Here is a 19,575-nt window from a genome sequence, read left to right on the forward strand (position 1 = left end):
TGAAATATTCATTTATCCATAACTTGGCATTGTGCTCAGTCATGTCTGACTCTTTGCAGCCCCATGCACTAGCCCACCAGGCTCCTCTGTCTGTGGGATTTCCTAGGCAAAAGTACTGGAGTCGGTTACCATTTCCTACTCCAGGTGATCTTCTTGACCCGGGAATCCAACCAGCATCTCTTGTGTCTCCTGCATTGGCAGGCAGATACTTCACCACTCAGTTCAGTTCAGTCAGTTCAGGCGCTCAGTTGTCTCTGACTCTTTGCAACCCCATGAATCGCAGCATGCCAGGCCTCCTTGTCCATCACCAACTCCCGGAGTTCACCCAAATTCATGTGCATCGAGTCGGTAATGCCATCCAGCCATCTCATCCTCTGTCGTCCCTTTCTCCTCCTGCCCCCAATCCCTTCCAGCATCAGAGTCTTTTCCAATGAGTCAGCTCTTCGCATGAGGTGGCCAAAGTATTGGAGTTTCAGCCTCAGCATCAGTCCTTCCAATGAACACCCAGGACTGGTCTCCTTTAGGATGGACTGGTTGGACCTCCTTGCAGTCCAAGGGACTCTCAAGAGTCTTCTCCAACACCACAGTTCAAAAGCATCAATTCTTCGGCGCTCAGCCTTCTTCACAGTCCAACTCTCACATCCATACATGACCACTGGAAAAACCACAGCCTTGACTAGACAGACCTTTGTTGGCAAAGTAATGTCTCTCTGCTTTTTAATATGCTATCTAGTTTGGTCATAACTTTTCTCCCAAGGAGTAAGCGTCTTTTTATTTCATGGCTGCAGTCACCATCTGCAGTGATTTTGGAGCCCCAAAATAAAGTCTGACAGTGTTTCCACTGTTTCCGCATCTATTTCCCATGAAGTGATGGGACCTGATGCCATGATCTTAGTTTTCTGAATGTTGAGCTTTAAGCCATCTTTTTCACTCTCCTCTTTCACTTTCATCAAGAAGCTTTTTAGTTCCTCTTCACTTTCTGCCATAAGGGTGGTGTCATCTGCATATCTGAGGTTATTGATATTTCTCCCAGCAATCTTGATTCCAGCTTATGCTTCTTCCAGCCCAGCGTTTCTTGTGATGTACTCTGTATATAAGTTAAATACTAGCGCCACCTAAATGTTAATATTTTGTTTCATATATAATTTTTCCAAAGTGAGTGGTAAACACAGTGATACTTCACCCTGAATATTTTAGCATGTGTCTTTTAAAACCAAGGACTACTGCCTTTATAAACACAGTATCATTTTCATCATTAGGAAAAGTAGTAAAACTTCTCTTATCCTATTCAATGCCAACCTTATATGAATTTCTCTAATTTCCAAAGTATCTTTAATTTTTTTTAATATTTGTTTTATTAAAACAGGTGTTGTGGCATCATGGGTTCTAGTTGTGGCATATGGAATCTAATGGCATATGGAATCCCTGACCAGGGATTGAACTCAGGCCCCCTGTATTGGGAGCATGGAGTCTTAGCCACTGGACCACCAGGGAAGTCCCTCTAAAGTCTCTTAAAGCTTTTATATTGGACCAAGATCTAACCCCATTAGTTTCATTTAGTTCTGTCATTTAATCTATTTTTATTCCTTCTACTTCCTTCTATTCAGAATTAAGTGCTGCAGAGCACCCTGTATTTTGCATATGCCTCATTGTTTCTTTGTAGTGTCATTTATCTTCCTTACTTCTTATAAGCTGGAAATTATGTCAAAGTCCTTGCTTAGATTCAGGTTAAACATGGTTTTTCCAAGACTACCGCATAGGTGATGTGGTGCTTTTCTCACATAGCATCATATAAGCAGGAACGTTTCAGGGAATCTCTCTCTTGTATAATATAACTTTTCCCTTAATAATTAGCAGAAAATCATGAGGTGATACCTGATACTGGATTAGTGTTTTACTTCCCATCAATCCTTTATCTGATAGCTTTGGTACGTGTGTGCTAAGTTGCTACATTCTTGTCCAATTCTTTGCTACTCTATGGACTCTAACCTGCCAGGATCCTCTGTCCATGGGATTCTTCATACAAGAATACTGGCATGGGTTGCCATGCCCTTCTCCAGGGGATATCCCAACCCAGTGATTAAACCCTGGTCTCTGGCATTGCAGGCGGATTCTTCACCATCTGAGTAGTTACCTATCTTATACATAGTAGTGTATATATGTCAATTCCGGTCTCCCAATTCACCCCACCCTCTCCTTCCTCCTTTGGTATCCATCAGTTTGTTCCTACATCTGTGTCTCTATTTCTGCTTTGCAAATAATTTTACCATTTTTTAATATTCCAAATATAAAGTGATATTAAAGTAGGGAAAACCACTAGACCATTCAGGTATGGCCTAAATCAAATCCCTTATGATAATACAGTGGAAGTGAGAAATAGATTTAAGGGCCTAGATCTGATACATAGAGTGCCTGATGAACTATGGAATGAGGTTCGTGACATTGTACAGGAGACAGGGATCAAGACCATCCCCATGGAAAAGAAATGCAAAAAAGCAAAATGGCTGTCTGGGGAGGCCTTACAAATAGCTGTGAAAAGAAGAGAAGCGAAAAGCAAAGGAGAAAAGGAAATACATAAGCATCTGAATGCAGAGTTCCAAAGAATAGCAAGAAGAGATAAGAAAGCCTTCTTCAGCGATCAATGCAAAGAAATACAGGAAAACAACAGAATGGGAAAGACTAGAGATCTCTTCAAGAAAATTAGAGATATCAAGAGAAACTTTCATGCAAAGATGGGCTCGATAAAGGACAGAAATGGTATGGACCTAACAGAAGCAGAAGATATTAAGAAGAGATGGCAAGAATACACAGAAGAACTACAAAGTTCTTTGTACTAAAAGAAGAAGTACAAAAAAGGTCTTCATGACCCAGATAATCACGATGGTGTGATCACTGACCTAGAGCCAGATCCTGGAATGTGAAGTCAAGTGGGCCTTAGGAAGCATCACTACGAACAAAGCTAGTGGAGGTGATGGAATTCCAGTTGAGCTATTTCAAATCCTGAAAGATGATGCTATGAAAGTGCTGCACTCAATATGCCAGCACATTGGGAAAACTCAGCAGTGGCCACAGGACTGGAAAAGGTCAGTTTTCATTCCAATCCCAAAGAAAGGCAATGCCAAAGAATGCTCAAACTACCGCACAATTGCACTCATCTCACACACTAGTAAAGTAATGCTCAAAATTCTCCAAGCCAGGCTTCAGCAATATGTGAACCGTGAACTTCCAGATGTTCAAGCTGGTTTTCGAAAAGGCAGAAGAACCAGAGATCAAATTGCCAACATCCGCTGGATCATGGAAAAAGCAAGAGAGTTGCAGAAAAACATCTATTTCTGCTTTATTGACTATGCCAAAGCCTTTGACTGTGTGGATCACAATCAACTGTGGAAAATTCTGAAAGAGATGGGAATACCAGATCACCTGATCTGCCTCTTGAGAAACCTGTATGCAGGTCAGAAAGCAACAGTTAGAACTGGACATGGAACAACAGACTGGTTCCATATAGGAAAAGGAGTACATCAAAGGCTGTATATTGTCCCCCTGCTTATTTAACTTATATGCAGAGTACATCATGAGAAACAAGCTGGAATCAAGATTGCTGAGAGAAATATCAATAACCTCAGATATGCATATGACACCACCCTCATGGCAGAAAGTGAAGAGGAACTAAAAAGCCTCTTGATGAAAGTGGAGAGTGAAAAAGTTGGCTTAAAGCTCAACATTCAGAAAACAAAGATCATGGCATCCGGTTCCATCACCTCATGGGAAATAGATGGGGAAACAGTGGAAACAGTGTCAGACAATTTTTGGGGGCTCCAAAATCACTGCAGATGGTGACTGCAGCCATGAAATTAAAAGACGCTTACTCCTTGGAATGAAAGTTATGACCAACCTGGATAGCATATTCAAAAGCAGAGACATTACGTTGCCAACAAAGGTTCGTCTAGTCAAGGCTATGGTTTTTCCTGTGGTCATGTATGGATGTGAGAGTTGGACTGTGAAGAAGGCTAAGCACCAATGAATTGATGCTTTTGAACTGTGGTGTTGGAGAAGACTCTTGCGAGTCCCTTGGACTGCAAGGAGATCCAACCAGTCCATTCTGAAGGAGATCAGCCCTGGGATTTCTTTGGAAGGAATGATGCTAAAGCTGAAACTCCAGTACTTTGGCCACCTCATGCGAAGAGTTGACTCATTGGAAAAGACTCTGATGCTGGGAGGGATTGGGGGCAGGAGGAGAAGGGGACGACAGAGGATGAGATGGCTGGATGGCATCACTGACTCGATGGACATGAGTCTGGGTGAACTCTGGGAGTTGGTGATGGACAGGGAGTCCTGGCGTGCTGCGATTCATGGGGTCACAAAGAGTCGGACACGACTGAGCGACTGAACTGAACTGAACTGATACAGTATTTGTTTTTCTCTTTTTGACTTACTTCACTCAGTATGACAATCCCTAGGTCTATCCATGTCTCTGCAAATGGCACTATTTCATTTGTCTTTACTGCTGAGTAATATTCCGTTGGTATATATACCACATCTTCTTTATCCATTCCAGTGTTGATAGACATTTAGGTTGCTTCCAGTCCTGTCTTTTGTAAATAGTGCTGCAGTGAACATTGGGATACATATATCTTTTCTGTGTTTAACTTTTTGAGAAACTGTCAACTGGTTTTCCAGACTTGCTATACCCTTCTGCATTTCCATCAGCTATGTATGAGAATTTAAGTTGATCTACATCCTTGCCAACACTTGATATTGCTAATATTTTTAACTTTGTTGATTCTTGTAGGTGTGAGTAAATGTAACTAAGATTTTAACTTGCTTTCCTCTAGTGACCCATGATGATGATCATCTTTTCATGCAGTGATTTACCATTTTTATATCTTTTTTGATAAGGTTGTATTTAAATCTGCACATTTAAATTGGGTTGTTGTCTTAAGTTTAAAATTACTTACAGAAGTATATTTTTAAACTTCCATATGTCTGCAAGTTGTTTCTTTGTTACTACTTCACAATTTATTGAACATCATCTGAGAAAACATTCTATATGAAACTTGTGGGCTAGAAATCTTTGGTCTATTGACATTGCTTAATGAAAGGGAAACATATCTATTCCCTCGCAGAAACTTTGTTCTACATCAATATTTCTTGAATTCAAGAATAGGCGACCCCTCCAAAATTATCCATAGATAAGCTAAGAAATATTTTTCAGCATTAGGCATTTGATCCTTCACTGATTCATTACCTGATTCAGCACACACTGAATATCTCTCAGGCCCCTGACCTTTACATAGGTGATGGGACACCCTGAGTGTTGTACTGTAAACAGACAATAGATAATTAAGTTTTCTAGTAACCTCGGTTAACTCTCTCATAGCCTTCCTATGTGTTCTTTTGGGTTCTCTATGGAGACGATCATACCAGGATCCTCTGATTATGAGATCACTCCTTCCTTGATATACCTTGATTACTAGGTTCGTGAAGGAGTCTGCTCTCCTACTTTACCTTCTCACTCTTGGGTTGCCATTTGGGGCCATCTCCTTCGCTGGTTCCTCTTTATCTTCTTGACTTTTTAAAGTTGAAATGTCTTATGGGATTTAATCCTGAAACATCTTCTCTTTTCTAACTGTGTTCTCAGCCTTAATAGCCCACCTGATATGACAATAAATTTAATTTAACCATCTATGGTGGCTCAGAAGGTAAAGTGTCTGCCTGCAATACAGGAGACCTGGGTTCAATCCCTGGGTTGGGAAGATCCCCTGGAGAAGGAAATGGCAACCCACTCCAGTACTCTTGCCTGGAAAATTCCATGGTCTGAGGAGCCTGGTAGGCTACAGTCCATGGAATTACAAAGAGTCAGACATGACTGAGCAACTTCACTTCACTGTATACAATTCCCAAATATACATCTCCATCCTGGACTTGTGTCCTGAACACAATACTTTAATATTTATTCAACTGCCTTCCCAATACCTCATTTTGGTTGGCAAATATCAATAATTACAATAACAGCCATCAAAACATACCCAACTATTTACATGGTCCTTAGCAAAAGCCAGGAACTATTTGAAGGGCTTTATTTACATAGCTATTTAAAAACATAACTTAATAGGCATCCTAATCTTAACATATCTAACACTAAACTTCATATTCTTCCACCAAAATTGGCTTTACTCATTGTCTTCTGCATTTCAATTAATAGCAACTCCATCCTTTTGCCTGCTAAATCCAAATATTGATTATTTTTCTTGTTATGGTCCTGCCCAAGTCACTCTGTCTTACCTGGATTTTTGCAATAGCCTAATAACAGATCTTCCCCCTTACCATCTTCCTTTTTCTTCTGTAATTAGTTTGCAATATGGGGCTTTCCAGGTGGCATCAGTGGTAAAGAATCAGCCTGCCAATGCGGGAGACGTAAGACACCTGGGTTTGAGCCCTGGGTCGGGAAGATCCTCTGGAGAAGGGCATGGTAATCCACTGCAGTATTCTTGCCTGGAGAATTCTATGGCCAGGGGAGCCTGGCAGGCTACAGTCCATGGGGTCACAAAGAGTCGGATTCAATTGAAGCGACTTAGCATGCAGGCAACCAGAATAATCTATTAAATAAAAGTCATATCATGGAATTCCTCTGCTCAAAACTCTCTTTGGGGGATTTGCTGGTGGTCCAGTGGTTTGAACTCTGCACTTTCATTGATGAAGGAGTGGGTTTAATCCCTGGTTGGGGAACTGAGATTTCACAAACTGTACAGGGTGACAAAAAACAAACAAAATACCGCCCCCCGCCGCAAAACCTCTCTGTATCCCTGCCCTCCCACATCACTTAAGAGTAAAGCCAGTCCTTCAGTTCAGTTCAGTCAGTTGTATCGGACTCTTTGCGACCCCATGGACTGCAGCACGCCAGCCTTCCCTGTCCATCACCAACTCCCGGAGCTTGCTCAAACTCATGTCCATCATGTTGATGCTGCCATCCAACCATCTCCTTCTCTGTTGTCCCCTTCTCCTCCTGCTCTCAATCTTTCCCAACATCAGGGTCTTTTCCAGTGAGTCAGTTCTTCACATCAGGTGGCCAAAGTATTGGAGTTTCAGCTTCAACATCAGTCCTTCCAATGAACACCCAGGACTGATCTCCTTTAGAATGGACTGGTTGGATCTCCTTGCAGTCCAAGGGATTCTCAAGAATCTTCTCCAATACCACAGTTCAAAAGCATCAATTTTTTTTGATGCAAAGCTTTATTTATTTATTTATTTTTTTTTTTTAAATTTTATTTTATTTTTAAACTTTACATAACTGTATTAGATTTGCCAAATATCAAAATGAATCCGCCACAGGTATACATGTGTTCCCCATCCTGGACCCTCCTCCCTCCTCCCTCCCCATTCCATCCCTCTGGGTCGTCCCAGTGCACCAGCCCCAAGCATCCAGTATCGTGCATCGAACCTGGACTGGCAACTCATTTCATACATGATATTTACATGTTTCAATGCCATTCTCCCAAATCTTCCCACCCTCTCCCTCTCCCACAGAGTCCATAAGACTGTTCTCTACATCAGTGTCTCTTTTGCTGTCTCGTACACAGGGTTATTGTTACCATCTTTCTAAATTCCATATATATGCGTTAGTATACTGTATTGGTGTTTTTCTTTCTGGCTTACTTCACTCTGTATAATAGGCTCCAGTTTCATCCACCTCATTAGAACTGATTCAAATGTATTCTTTTTAATGGCTGAATAATACTCCATTGTGTATATGTACCACAGCTTTCTTATCCATTCATCTGCTGATGGACATCTAGGTTGCTTCCATGTCCTGGCTATTACAAACAGTGCTGCGATGAACATTGGGGTACTCGTGTCTCTTTCCCTTCTGGTTTTAGTCCAACTCTCACATCCATACATGACTACTGGAAAAACCACAGCTTTGACTAGTTGGACCTTTGTCAGTAAAGTAATGTATCTGCTTTTTAATATGCTGTCTAGGTTGGTCATAGTTTTTCTTCCAAGGAGCAAGAGTCTTTTAATTTCATGGCTACAGTCACCATCTTCCCTGATTTTGGAGGCCCCCAAAATATAGTCTGTCTGTTTCCACTGTTTCCCCATTTGCCATGGTGATGGGACCAGATGCCATGGTCTTAGTTTTTTGAATATTGAGTTTTAAGCCAACTTTTTCAGTCTCCTCTTTCACTTTCATCAAGAGGCTCTTTAGTTCTTTGCTTTCTGCCATTAGGGTGGTGTCATCTGCACATCTGAGATTATTGATATTTCTCCTGGCAGTCTTGATTGCAGCTTGAGTTTCATCCAGCCCAGCATTTCACATGATGTACTCTGCATATATGTTAAATAAGCAGGGTGATGATACACAGCCTTGACCTACTCCTTTGCCAATTTGGAATCAGTCTGTTCTGTGTCCAGTTCTAACTGTTGCTTCTTGACCTGCAAACAGATTTCTCAGGAGGCAAGTAAGGTGGTCTGATATTCCCATCTTTTTAAGAATTTTCCACAGTTTGTTGTGATCTACACAGTCAAAAGCTTTGATGTAGTCAATAAGGCAGAAGTGGATGTTTTTATGGAATTCTCTTGCTTTTTCTGTGATCCAATGGATGTTGACAATTTGATCTCTAGTTCCTCTGCCTTTTCTAAATCCAGCTTGAACATCTGTAAGTTCTCGGTTCACGTCCTGTTGAAGCCTAGCTTGGAGAATTTTGAGCATTACTTTGCTAGCGTGTGAGATGAGTACAGTTTTGTCATAGTTTGAACATTCTTTGGCATTGCCTTTCTTTGGGATTGCGATGAAAATTGACATTTTCCAGGTCTGTGGCCACTGCTGAGTTTTCCAAATTTGCTGGCATATTGAGTACAGCACTTTCATAGTATCATCTTTTGGAATTTGAAATAACTCAGCTGAAATTCCTTCGCCTCCACTAGCTTTGTTCATAGTGATGCTTCCTAAGGCCCACTTGACTTCTTACTCCAGGATGTCTGGGTCTAGCTCAGTGGTCACACCAACATGATTATTTGGGTCATTAAACTCTTTTTTATATAGTTCTTCTGTGTATTCTTGCCACCTCTTTTAATATCTTATGCTTCTGCCAGGTCCAAACCATTTCTATCCTTTATTGTGCCTATCTTTGCATGAAATATTCCCTTGGTATCTCTAATTTTCTTGAAGAGATCTCTAGTCTTTCCCATTCTATTGTTTTTCTGTATTTCTTTGCATTGATCACTGAGGAGGGCTTTCTTATCTCTCCTTGCTATTCTTTGAAACTCTGCATTCAAATGGCCTGTTATGTCCCACCCAATGATCTGCCCTCTCAAACCATCCCCATAACTCTCGTACCTCACTCCTTCCATCCCTACTGCCTCACTGCTGTTCTCAGACCTCTCCCAGCACACTCTTCTCTAAGGGCCACTGCACCTGCTCTTTCTGCTTCCCAGGACTATCTTCCCTCAGATACCTACATGGCTCACTGCTTCTTTGCCTCTTGTATTTACTTACTGCAGCCATGAAATTAAAAGATGCTTACTCCTTGGAAGGAAAGTTATGACCAACCTGGATAGCATATTCAAAAGCAGAGACATTACTTTGCCAACAAAGGTTCGTCTAGTCAAGGCTATGGTTTTTCCTGTGGTCATGTATGGATGTGAGAGTTGGACTGTGAAGAAGGCTAAGCACCAATGAATTGATGCTTTTGAACTGTGGTGTTGGAGAAGACTCTTGCGAGTCCCTTGGACTGCAAGGAGATCCAACCAGTCCATTCTGAAGGAGATCAGCCCTGGGATTTCTTTGGAAGGAATGATGCTAAAGCTGAAACTCCAGTACTTTGGCCACCTCATGCAAAGAGTTGTCTCATTGGAAAAGACTCTGATGCTTGGAGGGATTGGGGGCAAGAGGAGAAGGGGATGACAGAGGATGAGATGGCTGGATGGCATCACTGACTCGATGGATGTGAGTCTCAGTGAACTCCGGGAGTTGGTGATGGACAGGGAGGCCTGGCGTGCTGCGATTCAAGGGGTTACAAAGAGTCAGACACGACTGAGCGACTGATCTGATCTGATCTGATCTGATTTACTTACTCACAGTTGGCATTTTCAGTGGGATTATCACTGAGAATTTTGCTTAAACTTGAATACCACCCAACCCTCCCTGCTTTATTATTCTCCTTAGCACTGATGATTTTCTAACAAAAAGTAGTATTTCCTTATTCTTTTCTAATGTCTGTCTTCTCCTGCAGAATATAAGTTCCACAAGATCAAAATGTTTTTTTCTCAATTTATACTCATTTATATTTTCCAGCACTGAAACACAGCAAGCACTCAGTACATAACTGAGAAGTAAATAATTGAGACAACTAGACAGGGTATATTTTGAATTTAGAACCAAAGACTTGATGGATTGGAGATGGGGCCATCAATTTAGCCTCTCACTTACATGGGCCTGATACAATTAAAACTACCAACTTGCAGAGGAAAAAACACAGCAGAACATAACAGTAAGGTGCCTGTAGCCCAGGGTCTGACTTGCCACTCAACTCTTGTCTACTTGGACACCAATTTCCTGGACATTGTCCCTTAAATTATTCACTAGCATGATACTTTATTCTGGTGGGGAGGACCTTTTTGGAAATATTTACATCTTGGCACCATGTTGACCAATCTTTTAACAGAATTTTTAATATTAAACAAACTGGCAATGAAAAATTGCAAACTTTTAGACATTATAAAAACATCTTAACATTGGATCTGTAGCTGTCCTTTATTTATATTATTTACTTATGAGGGAAAGTAACACTTGAACTTCATTTTAGGTCACCTGTCCAGCCACAGTAATGTATATGATTTTAATTTACAGTGACCTGTAAATTAAAACTTCAAACCATCAGTATTCATGGAGTGCCCATTACTGCATATTCCTGTTGTAAATACTACTGGGCTGTAAATAAGTAGAAGACACAGTCTCTGGTTGGATCAGTGGGGGACTTACTGTGACTTGCCTGCATTTCTCAACTATAGCATCAAGCAAAAGAATGATTTGAGCACTATTTTAAAGCCCTATTCAGTTTTCACAGTATAGTTATTTTTTTACCTGACTTTTACATCTATCTGAATAAATGACTTAAAGTTTTTCCTCTTCAACTTTTCAACTGGTGATCTGTTTATCCAACAAATTATTTCGCCAACAAACACTATCACTCAGGGTAACTGAACGTTTTCAGCACTTGCAAAGAATGTATGAAAGCAGGCATAATCCCATTGGTTGTATTCTTTATACTTTAAGATTTATGTATATCTAGGACTGCTGTTATTTTCATTTAAAAAAATTTGCCATAATCCCCATAAGCCTATAACCAGTAGAAATATGTGTGATTATATTGCAGTGGCATATTAAAATAGTTCAAAGTATATTATAGAAAGGAGCAGAAGAAGAAACTTATTTCATCTGCAGAAGAAACTATTTTAGTTGGGAAAAAATATGTTTCACAAGTCATGGTTTTATAATAAAATAGCATTTCTTTAAAAAGAACATTCCCATTAAAATGTGAGAGAAAATATGATAATCCTTTTAACTCAGGCTGGGGCTAACCTGAGTCCAGCATTTTCTTGTCTGAAGCAGATATTCCTTTTATCTTTCAAAATGTCAACAGGAGGCAGTGGGCCCAGCTTCATCGCGAATTACAGGGTGGTTCTCTCTCCATAAACTTGATTCTCAAATGTACTTGGGAACTAACTTCTGACTGCAGACAAATGACTGTTAGTTCTAGCTCTTACCTCCCAATTACAATATCTTACTTTGAATATCCCTGTCAGTCTTTGGATCAGCCTGATGGTAAGATTCCAGGACCTGTTTGTTCAGTTCCTTAGCATTCGTTCCACCCAGAAAGAGCAAGCAGAGGTTTGGGATGCGGGTAAGGGGATGGATATTTATGCCAGGATGGATTGATTTTTCTTATCGGAAACTGGGAAAGGAAACCATTATTTCCCCATTGGGATCCCCATTTCCCCTTTCACTTCCTCTGTTTGGGGCAGACAATAGAAGCCTCCAGGCCCCGCTCTCCCAGCGCTGTTCCCGGTAGCCCCCTCGCCCCCTCCTCCCCTCCACGCCCGCGCCCCGCACCCACAGGCTCCCCCAACTCCGGCTCCAGGCAGAGATTTGTCAGAACCGTTGGGTTGAGACTGATTATGATTGCAGCAGATGGGCTGGATTTGACAGCCTGATTCTAAGCAGCTTCTGATGGGGGGGCCGCGGAGGGGCGGGGAGGGGAGAAGGTGGGGGGCGGGAATCTACAGGCCGGAGCCGCCTGCTACTAGCGCACCGCGCGGCCCCGCCAGGCGCAACGGGGCAGCTGTTTAACGCGCGTCTCCGGGAGGAAAGTGGCACGCGGATCCCAGGGGCCTCCCAGAAGGCCGGGGAAACGTCCCATTGCCGAAAGGGCACCCAGCACCCCGAGGCAGGCTCAGGAAGACCAACCCAACACAACAAAGCGGAAGAGCGCCCGGGAGCGCACGGAGGAGGCTCGGCTGCCGGCCGCGGTAGGCGGCGGGGCGCGTCTGGCCCCAGCTGCCTCCGCGAGCCCGGGGCATGGCAAGTTTATCAACTGCGGGCTCCTCGGCCAGCGCTTTGCTGCCCCCGAAGTGACAGCACTGCAGGGTCTGCCCATCCCGGCCCCGACCCATTGCAAGATGCTCCACCACCGGCCAGGTAAGGAGATGCCAGCCTGTTCCCGTCCCGGGCGCGCCTCCCGCTCACGCCGCCCGCGCTCTCCAGCCTGACCCTTCGGCCCCTTTGCTTCCACTAGTCCGCGTGGACTCCTTGCTTCTGTGCCTCCCTCTGTGGTCTCCTTGGTCCATCTCTGCCCTCTACCGCCCTCCCTCACTGTCGCCCTTCTTTTTCCACCTTACCGGATCCCAACGGCAGGGGGATAAGTTCGGAGGTGGCGTGAGGTTCCGGCTCTCTTCCCCAAGCGCCTGCACCCGTACCCGCCTCGCAGGCTGTGGGTGGGAGCCGCGATGTGTGCTTTCTTCCCCCTTCCCGCTCCCATGCAGTCCAAGCCTCGCACAACACACACACACCCTCCTTTCCACCTGTGGGACCTTGTTTTTGTGCTGGAAGCGCAAATGAAAACAAGCACACGTGCAGACACAATTCCACGTTGGCGTCCTCCAGAGACTCCTGAAGGGAGAGGGGTGGCGGGGAAGGGACTGATCTTGAGAACTCCGACTCATCCAAGTGCAGGACCAGTGCTTCTTCCTGCTCCTTGGCCTTGACTTCTGTGTCCTGGGCTAGCAGACAGAGCCTGGCCCCTCCAGGGGGGTCGGGAGACTACTGTACTTGGCACTGGCAATGCTGTGCCACCAGAAACCCTTCAACCTCCCCCTCTCCCCGCCCCCCATCCCCAGGGGCCAGCGGCCTGGGACCACTTCTGGCCCCTGGGGCCTGCCTCCATCCCGGCACCCCCAGGCCCATCACCAATGGTCTCTGACCTTGTCTACCCAGCGCAGGTTGTCTGGCCCTGGCAGCCCCTCACTGGTTGCTGTCTCCCCAGCTCACCAGGAGCTACTAGTGTGTGCCCTGTTGCTACTGGCAACTGCCTGTGCTGAAAGCTCAGCCCCCAAAGCCGCTTAATGCTGATTGATGGGCAGAAACGTGATATTTTCTGGAGCTTAGCAGCCAGGCTAGTGCAGGGGCTCTCCCCGCCACGCCACTGGAGCCCTGCAGACTTCCTGCTACTCTAGGCCCTACCCCACCCTACCGCACCCCACCCCACCTCACCTCACCTCACCTTACCCCACCTTATCCCTTAGTCAAAAGGGACTGTTTGAATCACCTTAGCCCCTGGGCATAAATTTGGTGTCTGCATTTGCTTTCCTGAGTCACTAGCAGTCTTGCTGGAGTTTCCCTTCTTGATTCTGTTGAGATGGCTTGTGTTGAGAAGAATAAACAAGGCAACATTTTCTGGTCACTATGGTCTTCTTTTCCACTGCCAGCCCCCACCTCCTCACACAGAGGTAGACTTCAGATAGATCATATCATGACCTGAACTGTGCCTACAAATGCTCCGGAAAACATTTTCCAAAAATAATTCATTTCCTCTCAGCACCTCTTCCTTAGCAGACTCCTCTCCTCCCACTGCACTGCCTCTTCCCTCCTCCCATAGGAGCTGGTCCTCTGCAATCCAAGGAGACACAACCCCGGAAATAAGCCTGAGCTTGGGATGCTTTGTGCTGGGCCAGCCTATACCACTTCTGTGTTTTTGCACATTAGCCATCCAAAATCATTACCCCTTCCCTTCTCTGGGATGGCAACCTCCTCCTCTAAGCTATTGTGAACTAAAAGAAATTTTTGCAGGCTCATAGAAATTCCTGCACCTGTCTGTCCCCCTTCTCTTCTTCTCCAATACTGAGCGCAAAGGACCAGCTTTTATTATCAGTGAAATTTTCTTCAAAGTAAGTTTTGGTTCTACAGTTTTTTTCTGAGCACCTTAGTGTTTTGGGCAGAATATTTTCACTATCTAAATAGTCTAGCTTCATTTTACATGTGGATATTAATTTGGAAAACGATGTGATGTTTTAAGCCATTCATTTGTTCATGCCAACCAAGCTTTTTTGTGAGCTCTCCTGTGTTGGACACCAACCAAGGACATGGATTGGAAATGGAGCAGAGACGAGGCCCAAATGGCTGTGGTCATTTTAAAGCCTCCATTAAAGCTGGACTGTGGTTATTGCCATGATGGTTAATATTACAACAGCATACTACGTTCGACCAGGACTTTACAGTTTACAAAAGGCTTTCACAGGCATTATCTCCTTTAATCCCAGCAGTGGGAATTTTCAATAGTAGGGATTCCACCAAAAGGCCCAATAAGGCTCGCCAATCCCGCTTAACCAAAAATAAAAAGAATCTCGCAGATCATCCCAACAGCTGACAGAGCTTTAAAACACAGAGTAAACAATTCAGAAGAAGCTTATGAAGCTTAGTTACTGGAATGTAGCTTGAGGAAGATAAGTGAAATGCATGGAACATGGGCATTAGCAGAAACGCATCTTGGGAAGACGCTCCATCCTGAGAGGGCTGGCCGCTCGAGGTGGCTTTCTGGGCTCTGGACCTTTGCCTTATGCCAAGATCTAAAATAGGATGAAAGTGTTAGCACAAAGTTGCTGAGAGACTAGCAAATTAAGCAAAATGAGTAGGCAATGATGTTACTTTCTTTAGCTACAAGGCATTCTTGAGATATCCGCAAGTTTCTGGCATATATTTACTTTAGAAATGAAGCAATTTTCTGTATTTAGAGCATAAAACTTAAGAGTTTTTGTGCCTTGTCTGAGCCATATGAAGACAATCAGGGTTTTATTTTCCACCCACTACTTGGAAAACTAGGGTTATATTTGGAAACAGGTGGATAAATAGAAATTTCTCTGTTTTATCATTTATAGGGAAAACGTGCAGAAGGTTTTCATGTCGATTTGTTCCTTTTCTCTTATTCTTCAACATGGAGGGCAGCTGTTTCTCATGTCTCAGCTGTGAATATCACTCATGACTTCCCTCCAAAGACGATGTCAAGAATGCCAACTGGTAGAAAATTTGGTTGGCATTTCAGACATCATGTGAGGCCTCTTGTTTGTCATTTTGAAAAGTTTTATTCAAAGAAGATTTACAAGCAAGATGGTATATCATAAGGAGCTAATTATGGCCAGAGGCTGGCTGTGGGTACCACTAACTAGATAACAGATAAGCCAAGAAAGTAATCACAGAGTAAGGTCTGTTGTTAGGAAAGAATGAGATACCCAAGGAAGCTTTTTCTTGTTTGGTATCATAAGGGCTTTGTGGAAAACTTTTGATGTGTAGGTATTTTGGTTTTAAGTTTTTTGTTTTTTTTTTTTTTTGGTGGAGAATCTGTTTTCTCAACCCTGATACTCTGTATTTGGCATTCCTGTATATTATTTTTAATTCTTAGACGTTAAAACATTTAGATTAGAGTTGAACTTACAGGCTTAAGTTGACTGTATGTCAATGAAAAACATATAACATATAACATATATATATATATATATATATATATATATATATGAAGTTTGATTGGATCTAGTGGACCCTCCTCTAACAGGTGGACTTCTGTAGCTTTAGTTGGGTGCTTGAGGTTTCAAGTGAAGTTTACAGAGAGGTATGATTGATTCCAACCCTAGGCATCCTCCTCTGATTTTCCTGTTTAATGTGAGAGACATGAGTGGAGGAAAGTTGTGGGCACTGTGATGATGGCTAACATCACCCTGCTGCAGGGTTGTCAGGCTTCCCCATGACTCTCTAATCTAAACCCTGATTATTGATTTGCTTGTTCAATAAATATTTGTTGAGCATTTTTAGAGACCAGGCTCTGTGGTCCAAGCCTCTTTGCTTTTTCTGCAGAGCTCTGCCATTTCATCTAGTCCATTAGCCGTGTTCCTTTCAAATATCTGATGGTTTTGCCCTTTGGGGTTCCTGTAGCTGCGGTTTAGAGGACACAGAATGTGGTGCTTGAGAGGCTTTCTTGCTGCAGTGAAGTCCTATAGTATTGCTGCCAAAGGCTGCTGCCTCTGACCGTTGTTTCTTCCTAAATATTACTCTCTTCCAGCCTTCATTCTCCCAGTAACTCTGTTCAAATGTCTCCTCCTGCTTAGACTTCTTAGATGGCAGTGAATTAAGTAAGCAGTCCCTGTGAATTCATTGCTCATCTCAAAGAGCATGGCTGTTTCCTGTTACTTGATGTTAACTTAGCACACAGATATATTAAGGAAGTTTCTGGTTCTGATCCCAGATTCTCAGGTTCTCTGACAGCTAGGGAGGGTTGAAATAAAGGGAAGGAAGTGAATCATCATATGCTGTGTTGAAAGATGTCAAAAATAGGTCATGGCACTTACGGTTGCAGGTAAGACTGTGACTCCTAAATGGATTGTGGGTTCAGAGTGTTAACTGCAAGTTACCTGGCAGATAGTTAAGAGATTAAGCCTAGGAGTCTTGTAGACTTGGACTCAGATCCTGATACCATCATTTACTACTGATGTGATTTGAGGCAAAGTTGTTAATCTCTATAACCTCAGCTTGGTTTCCTTATTAATAAAAGAGAAAACAACAAAGCATTAAGTATAAATTCTAACATATACATCCTAAGTAGACATTCATGGGTTTAGGACAACATCTAATATGCAAGAAGATTAGTGTATGTTCTCTGATGTGGCCTTTTAATGTTTTTCCATTGTGTTGGAACTCAATAGGACTGGTTTTTCACATCTATATCATCTTTGAACTGTCTCCCAGCACCGTACAGAGAGTCACCATTATAGGAGAGTTATAGTTTAAGGCCATTGCAGTTACTTTCCGAAGGAGCACATGCCTTTTGCAAGTATCATGGGAGATGGTACCTGTTTCTCTCTTTGAGCACAAACAGTTTAGTTTCTAGGGTTCCAAGGTAAACCTAGAAACTTTCAGTTAACATTCAGTTCATCCTGTGAAAGGCACTGTGCTGGGCTGCAAGGGATGCAAAGAGATAAAAACAGTTTGTTCTTAGCTTTCAAGGTGGGAGAGAGGATGTGTTGATGTGAAAAAAAATTACAGCATAATAGTAAGAAACTTGATCATAATGAAGACACCTGTCGCTTAGCCCTGGTGTGTGTCAGACACATCCTTTATTAAAAGCAGAATATGATATCTATGAGAGATGTTATTTTAGATGTTATTTATTTTATCATATCTCTATCTATTATAGAGATAGGATAAAGGTAAACTTAAGTTTCATAGTGGTATTATTAACAAAATACTATTGATTGCAAAGGAGAGTGTCAGCCTTATCAGAGAAGCCTTCCTCAGGTGGTTTTTGCTGGTGTTTGAATGAGTTGTCTGGAAATATTGAAAGTGATTTATTTCATAACCACATTATCCAGGGTTGTATTGGGGTTCAACAACCTCTTGATCCCCTGTGATCTGTTCATAGCATTATAGAAAAGAGAGAAAGAAAAGACTGGACTTTGTTAAGCAGCCATTGAGGAATTCATTCTCTTCTCTTTCTCAAGTCTTTGTTCATTTTCGTTGTACATGCCCCCAAGGAAAATATCTTACTCACTTCCCTTGAAATGTTCTTCCTTATTCTAAGGACCACATTATCATCAATGATTTTTTTGAATTTGTTATTCTATTGCTTAACATTAAAATGACCAAGTTTTTCTGTAGTGTAGTTCATATCAAGTTTATGAACACACATGGGTGTGTGCCAAATGGTAAGTGTGGCATTTTAAAATAGCATGGATTATTGACTACCGGCATCAGAGTCAAATCCAAGATTCAACACACATTTCACGTGATGCAAATTCTGATATGTTGACTTCTCCCAAGCGGTTCCTCTTTTGTTTTTCCTTTTAGTCACGTCTTGTCTTTTCACCTAAACATGTTAATATTCTAATATTGTAATGCTTTTCTTCCCACCTCCTCCCAAGTGACAAATGTCCAAACTCAACTGTCACTCTCCATTTTTCCCTATTGAGACTGTATAAAATGAACTGTCTTCTCAGATTTTTGGAGTGGTGTTTTTATCTTAGGAATCCTAAATTTGCCTGAATCACTGTAACACGAAGAGAATCCCATAGGCTATCTAAATATTTGGGCATATGAATTTTAATCATTCATAATGATATTTTAAAGGAGACAGGTAGTCTCTTGAGAAAGCGTAGGTTGATCTTTGCAGCTTATCATCCGCTGTGCGCAATTTAAAGAAATACCAGCACAAAAAGAATGGTAGCCAAACACAGAATTTCTGTGCATTGCCAGAAGTCTTTCTTGCCTGCCATCTTTCATTCACTTGTTTATTCATTAATTTAGTCAACAGACTGGGATTAAATACCTACCATGTGTCAGGCAACATGTCAGGCTTAAGAGTCACTGCAACCAGTGTCCATTCTTCAACAGAAAGTCATTAATTCTCAAAAGAAACAAGCGCACACATTTGCCATTGCACATTTCTGCCCATTTCCTGCTTTGTGACTTATTTCAGGTGATCTCATTCTTATTGCATTAATATACTATTTCACATTGATTTTCTTTTTATTTCACCAAAACATTTATTCAGAAAATAGAAGCTTTTGCTCTTCTAAAAGTTTCTATCTAGACTCTAGTCTATCTCAGAATCTACACTGGTTTTCCTGATACATTTTCACTTATCTTTTTTGCTCAGTTCTTGATGCCCAGTAGGCTTTTCATAAATATTTGTTAACTAGACAGCAGGAAGAAAAGGAAGACCTGAGGAAGCTTAGGAATTTCTTAAGGTGTTCAGTTCAGTTCAGTCGCTCAGTCATGTCCAACTCTTTGAGACCCCCATGAACTGCAGCATGCCAGGCCTCCCTGTCCATCACCAACTCCTGGAGCCTACCCAAACTCATGTCCATTGAGTTGGTAATGCCATCCAACCACCTCATCCTCTGTCATCCCCTTCTCCTCCTGCCCTCAATCTTTCCCAGCATTAGGGTCTTTTCAAATGAGTCAGCTCTTTGCATCAGGTGGCCAAAGTATTGGAGTTTCAGCTTCAACATCAGTCCTTCCAATGAACACCCGGACTAATC

At 42.5% G+C, this 19,575-nt stretch overlaps 1 protein-coding gene across 23 annotated transcripts in view; it reads left to right on the top strand.

Moving 5' to 3' along the window:
• Positions 1-19,575, top strand: part of NCKAP5 (NCK associated protein 5) — a 1,093,872-nt gene that overhangs the window by 366,099 nt on the left and 708,198 nt on the right. Inside the window, exon 1 of one of the 23 annotated variants that reach the window (XM_055572841.1) lies at positions 12,354-12,694. The exons of the other annotated variants lie outside the window; for them this stretch is intronic. The gene's annotated coding sequence lies outside the window, so the exon portion shown is untranslated. Of the gene's footprint in view, positions 1-12,353; positions 12,695-19,575 lie in introns of those variants that run through there. 23 annotated transcript variants of the gene reach the window in all.

This window comes from Bubalus kerabau, chromosome 3, assembly GCF_029407905.1.
Source record: "Bubalus kerabau isolate K-KA32 ecotype Philippines breed swamp buffalo chromosome 3, PCC_UOA_SB_1v2, whole genome shotgun sequence".
Lineage (NCBI taxonomy): Eukaryota > Metazoa > Chordata > Mammalia > Artiodactyla > Bovidae > Bubalus > Bubalus kerabau.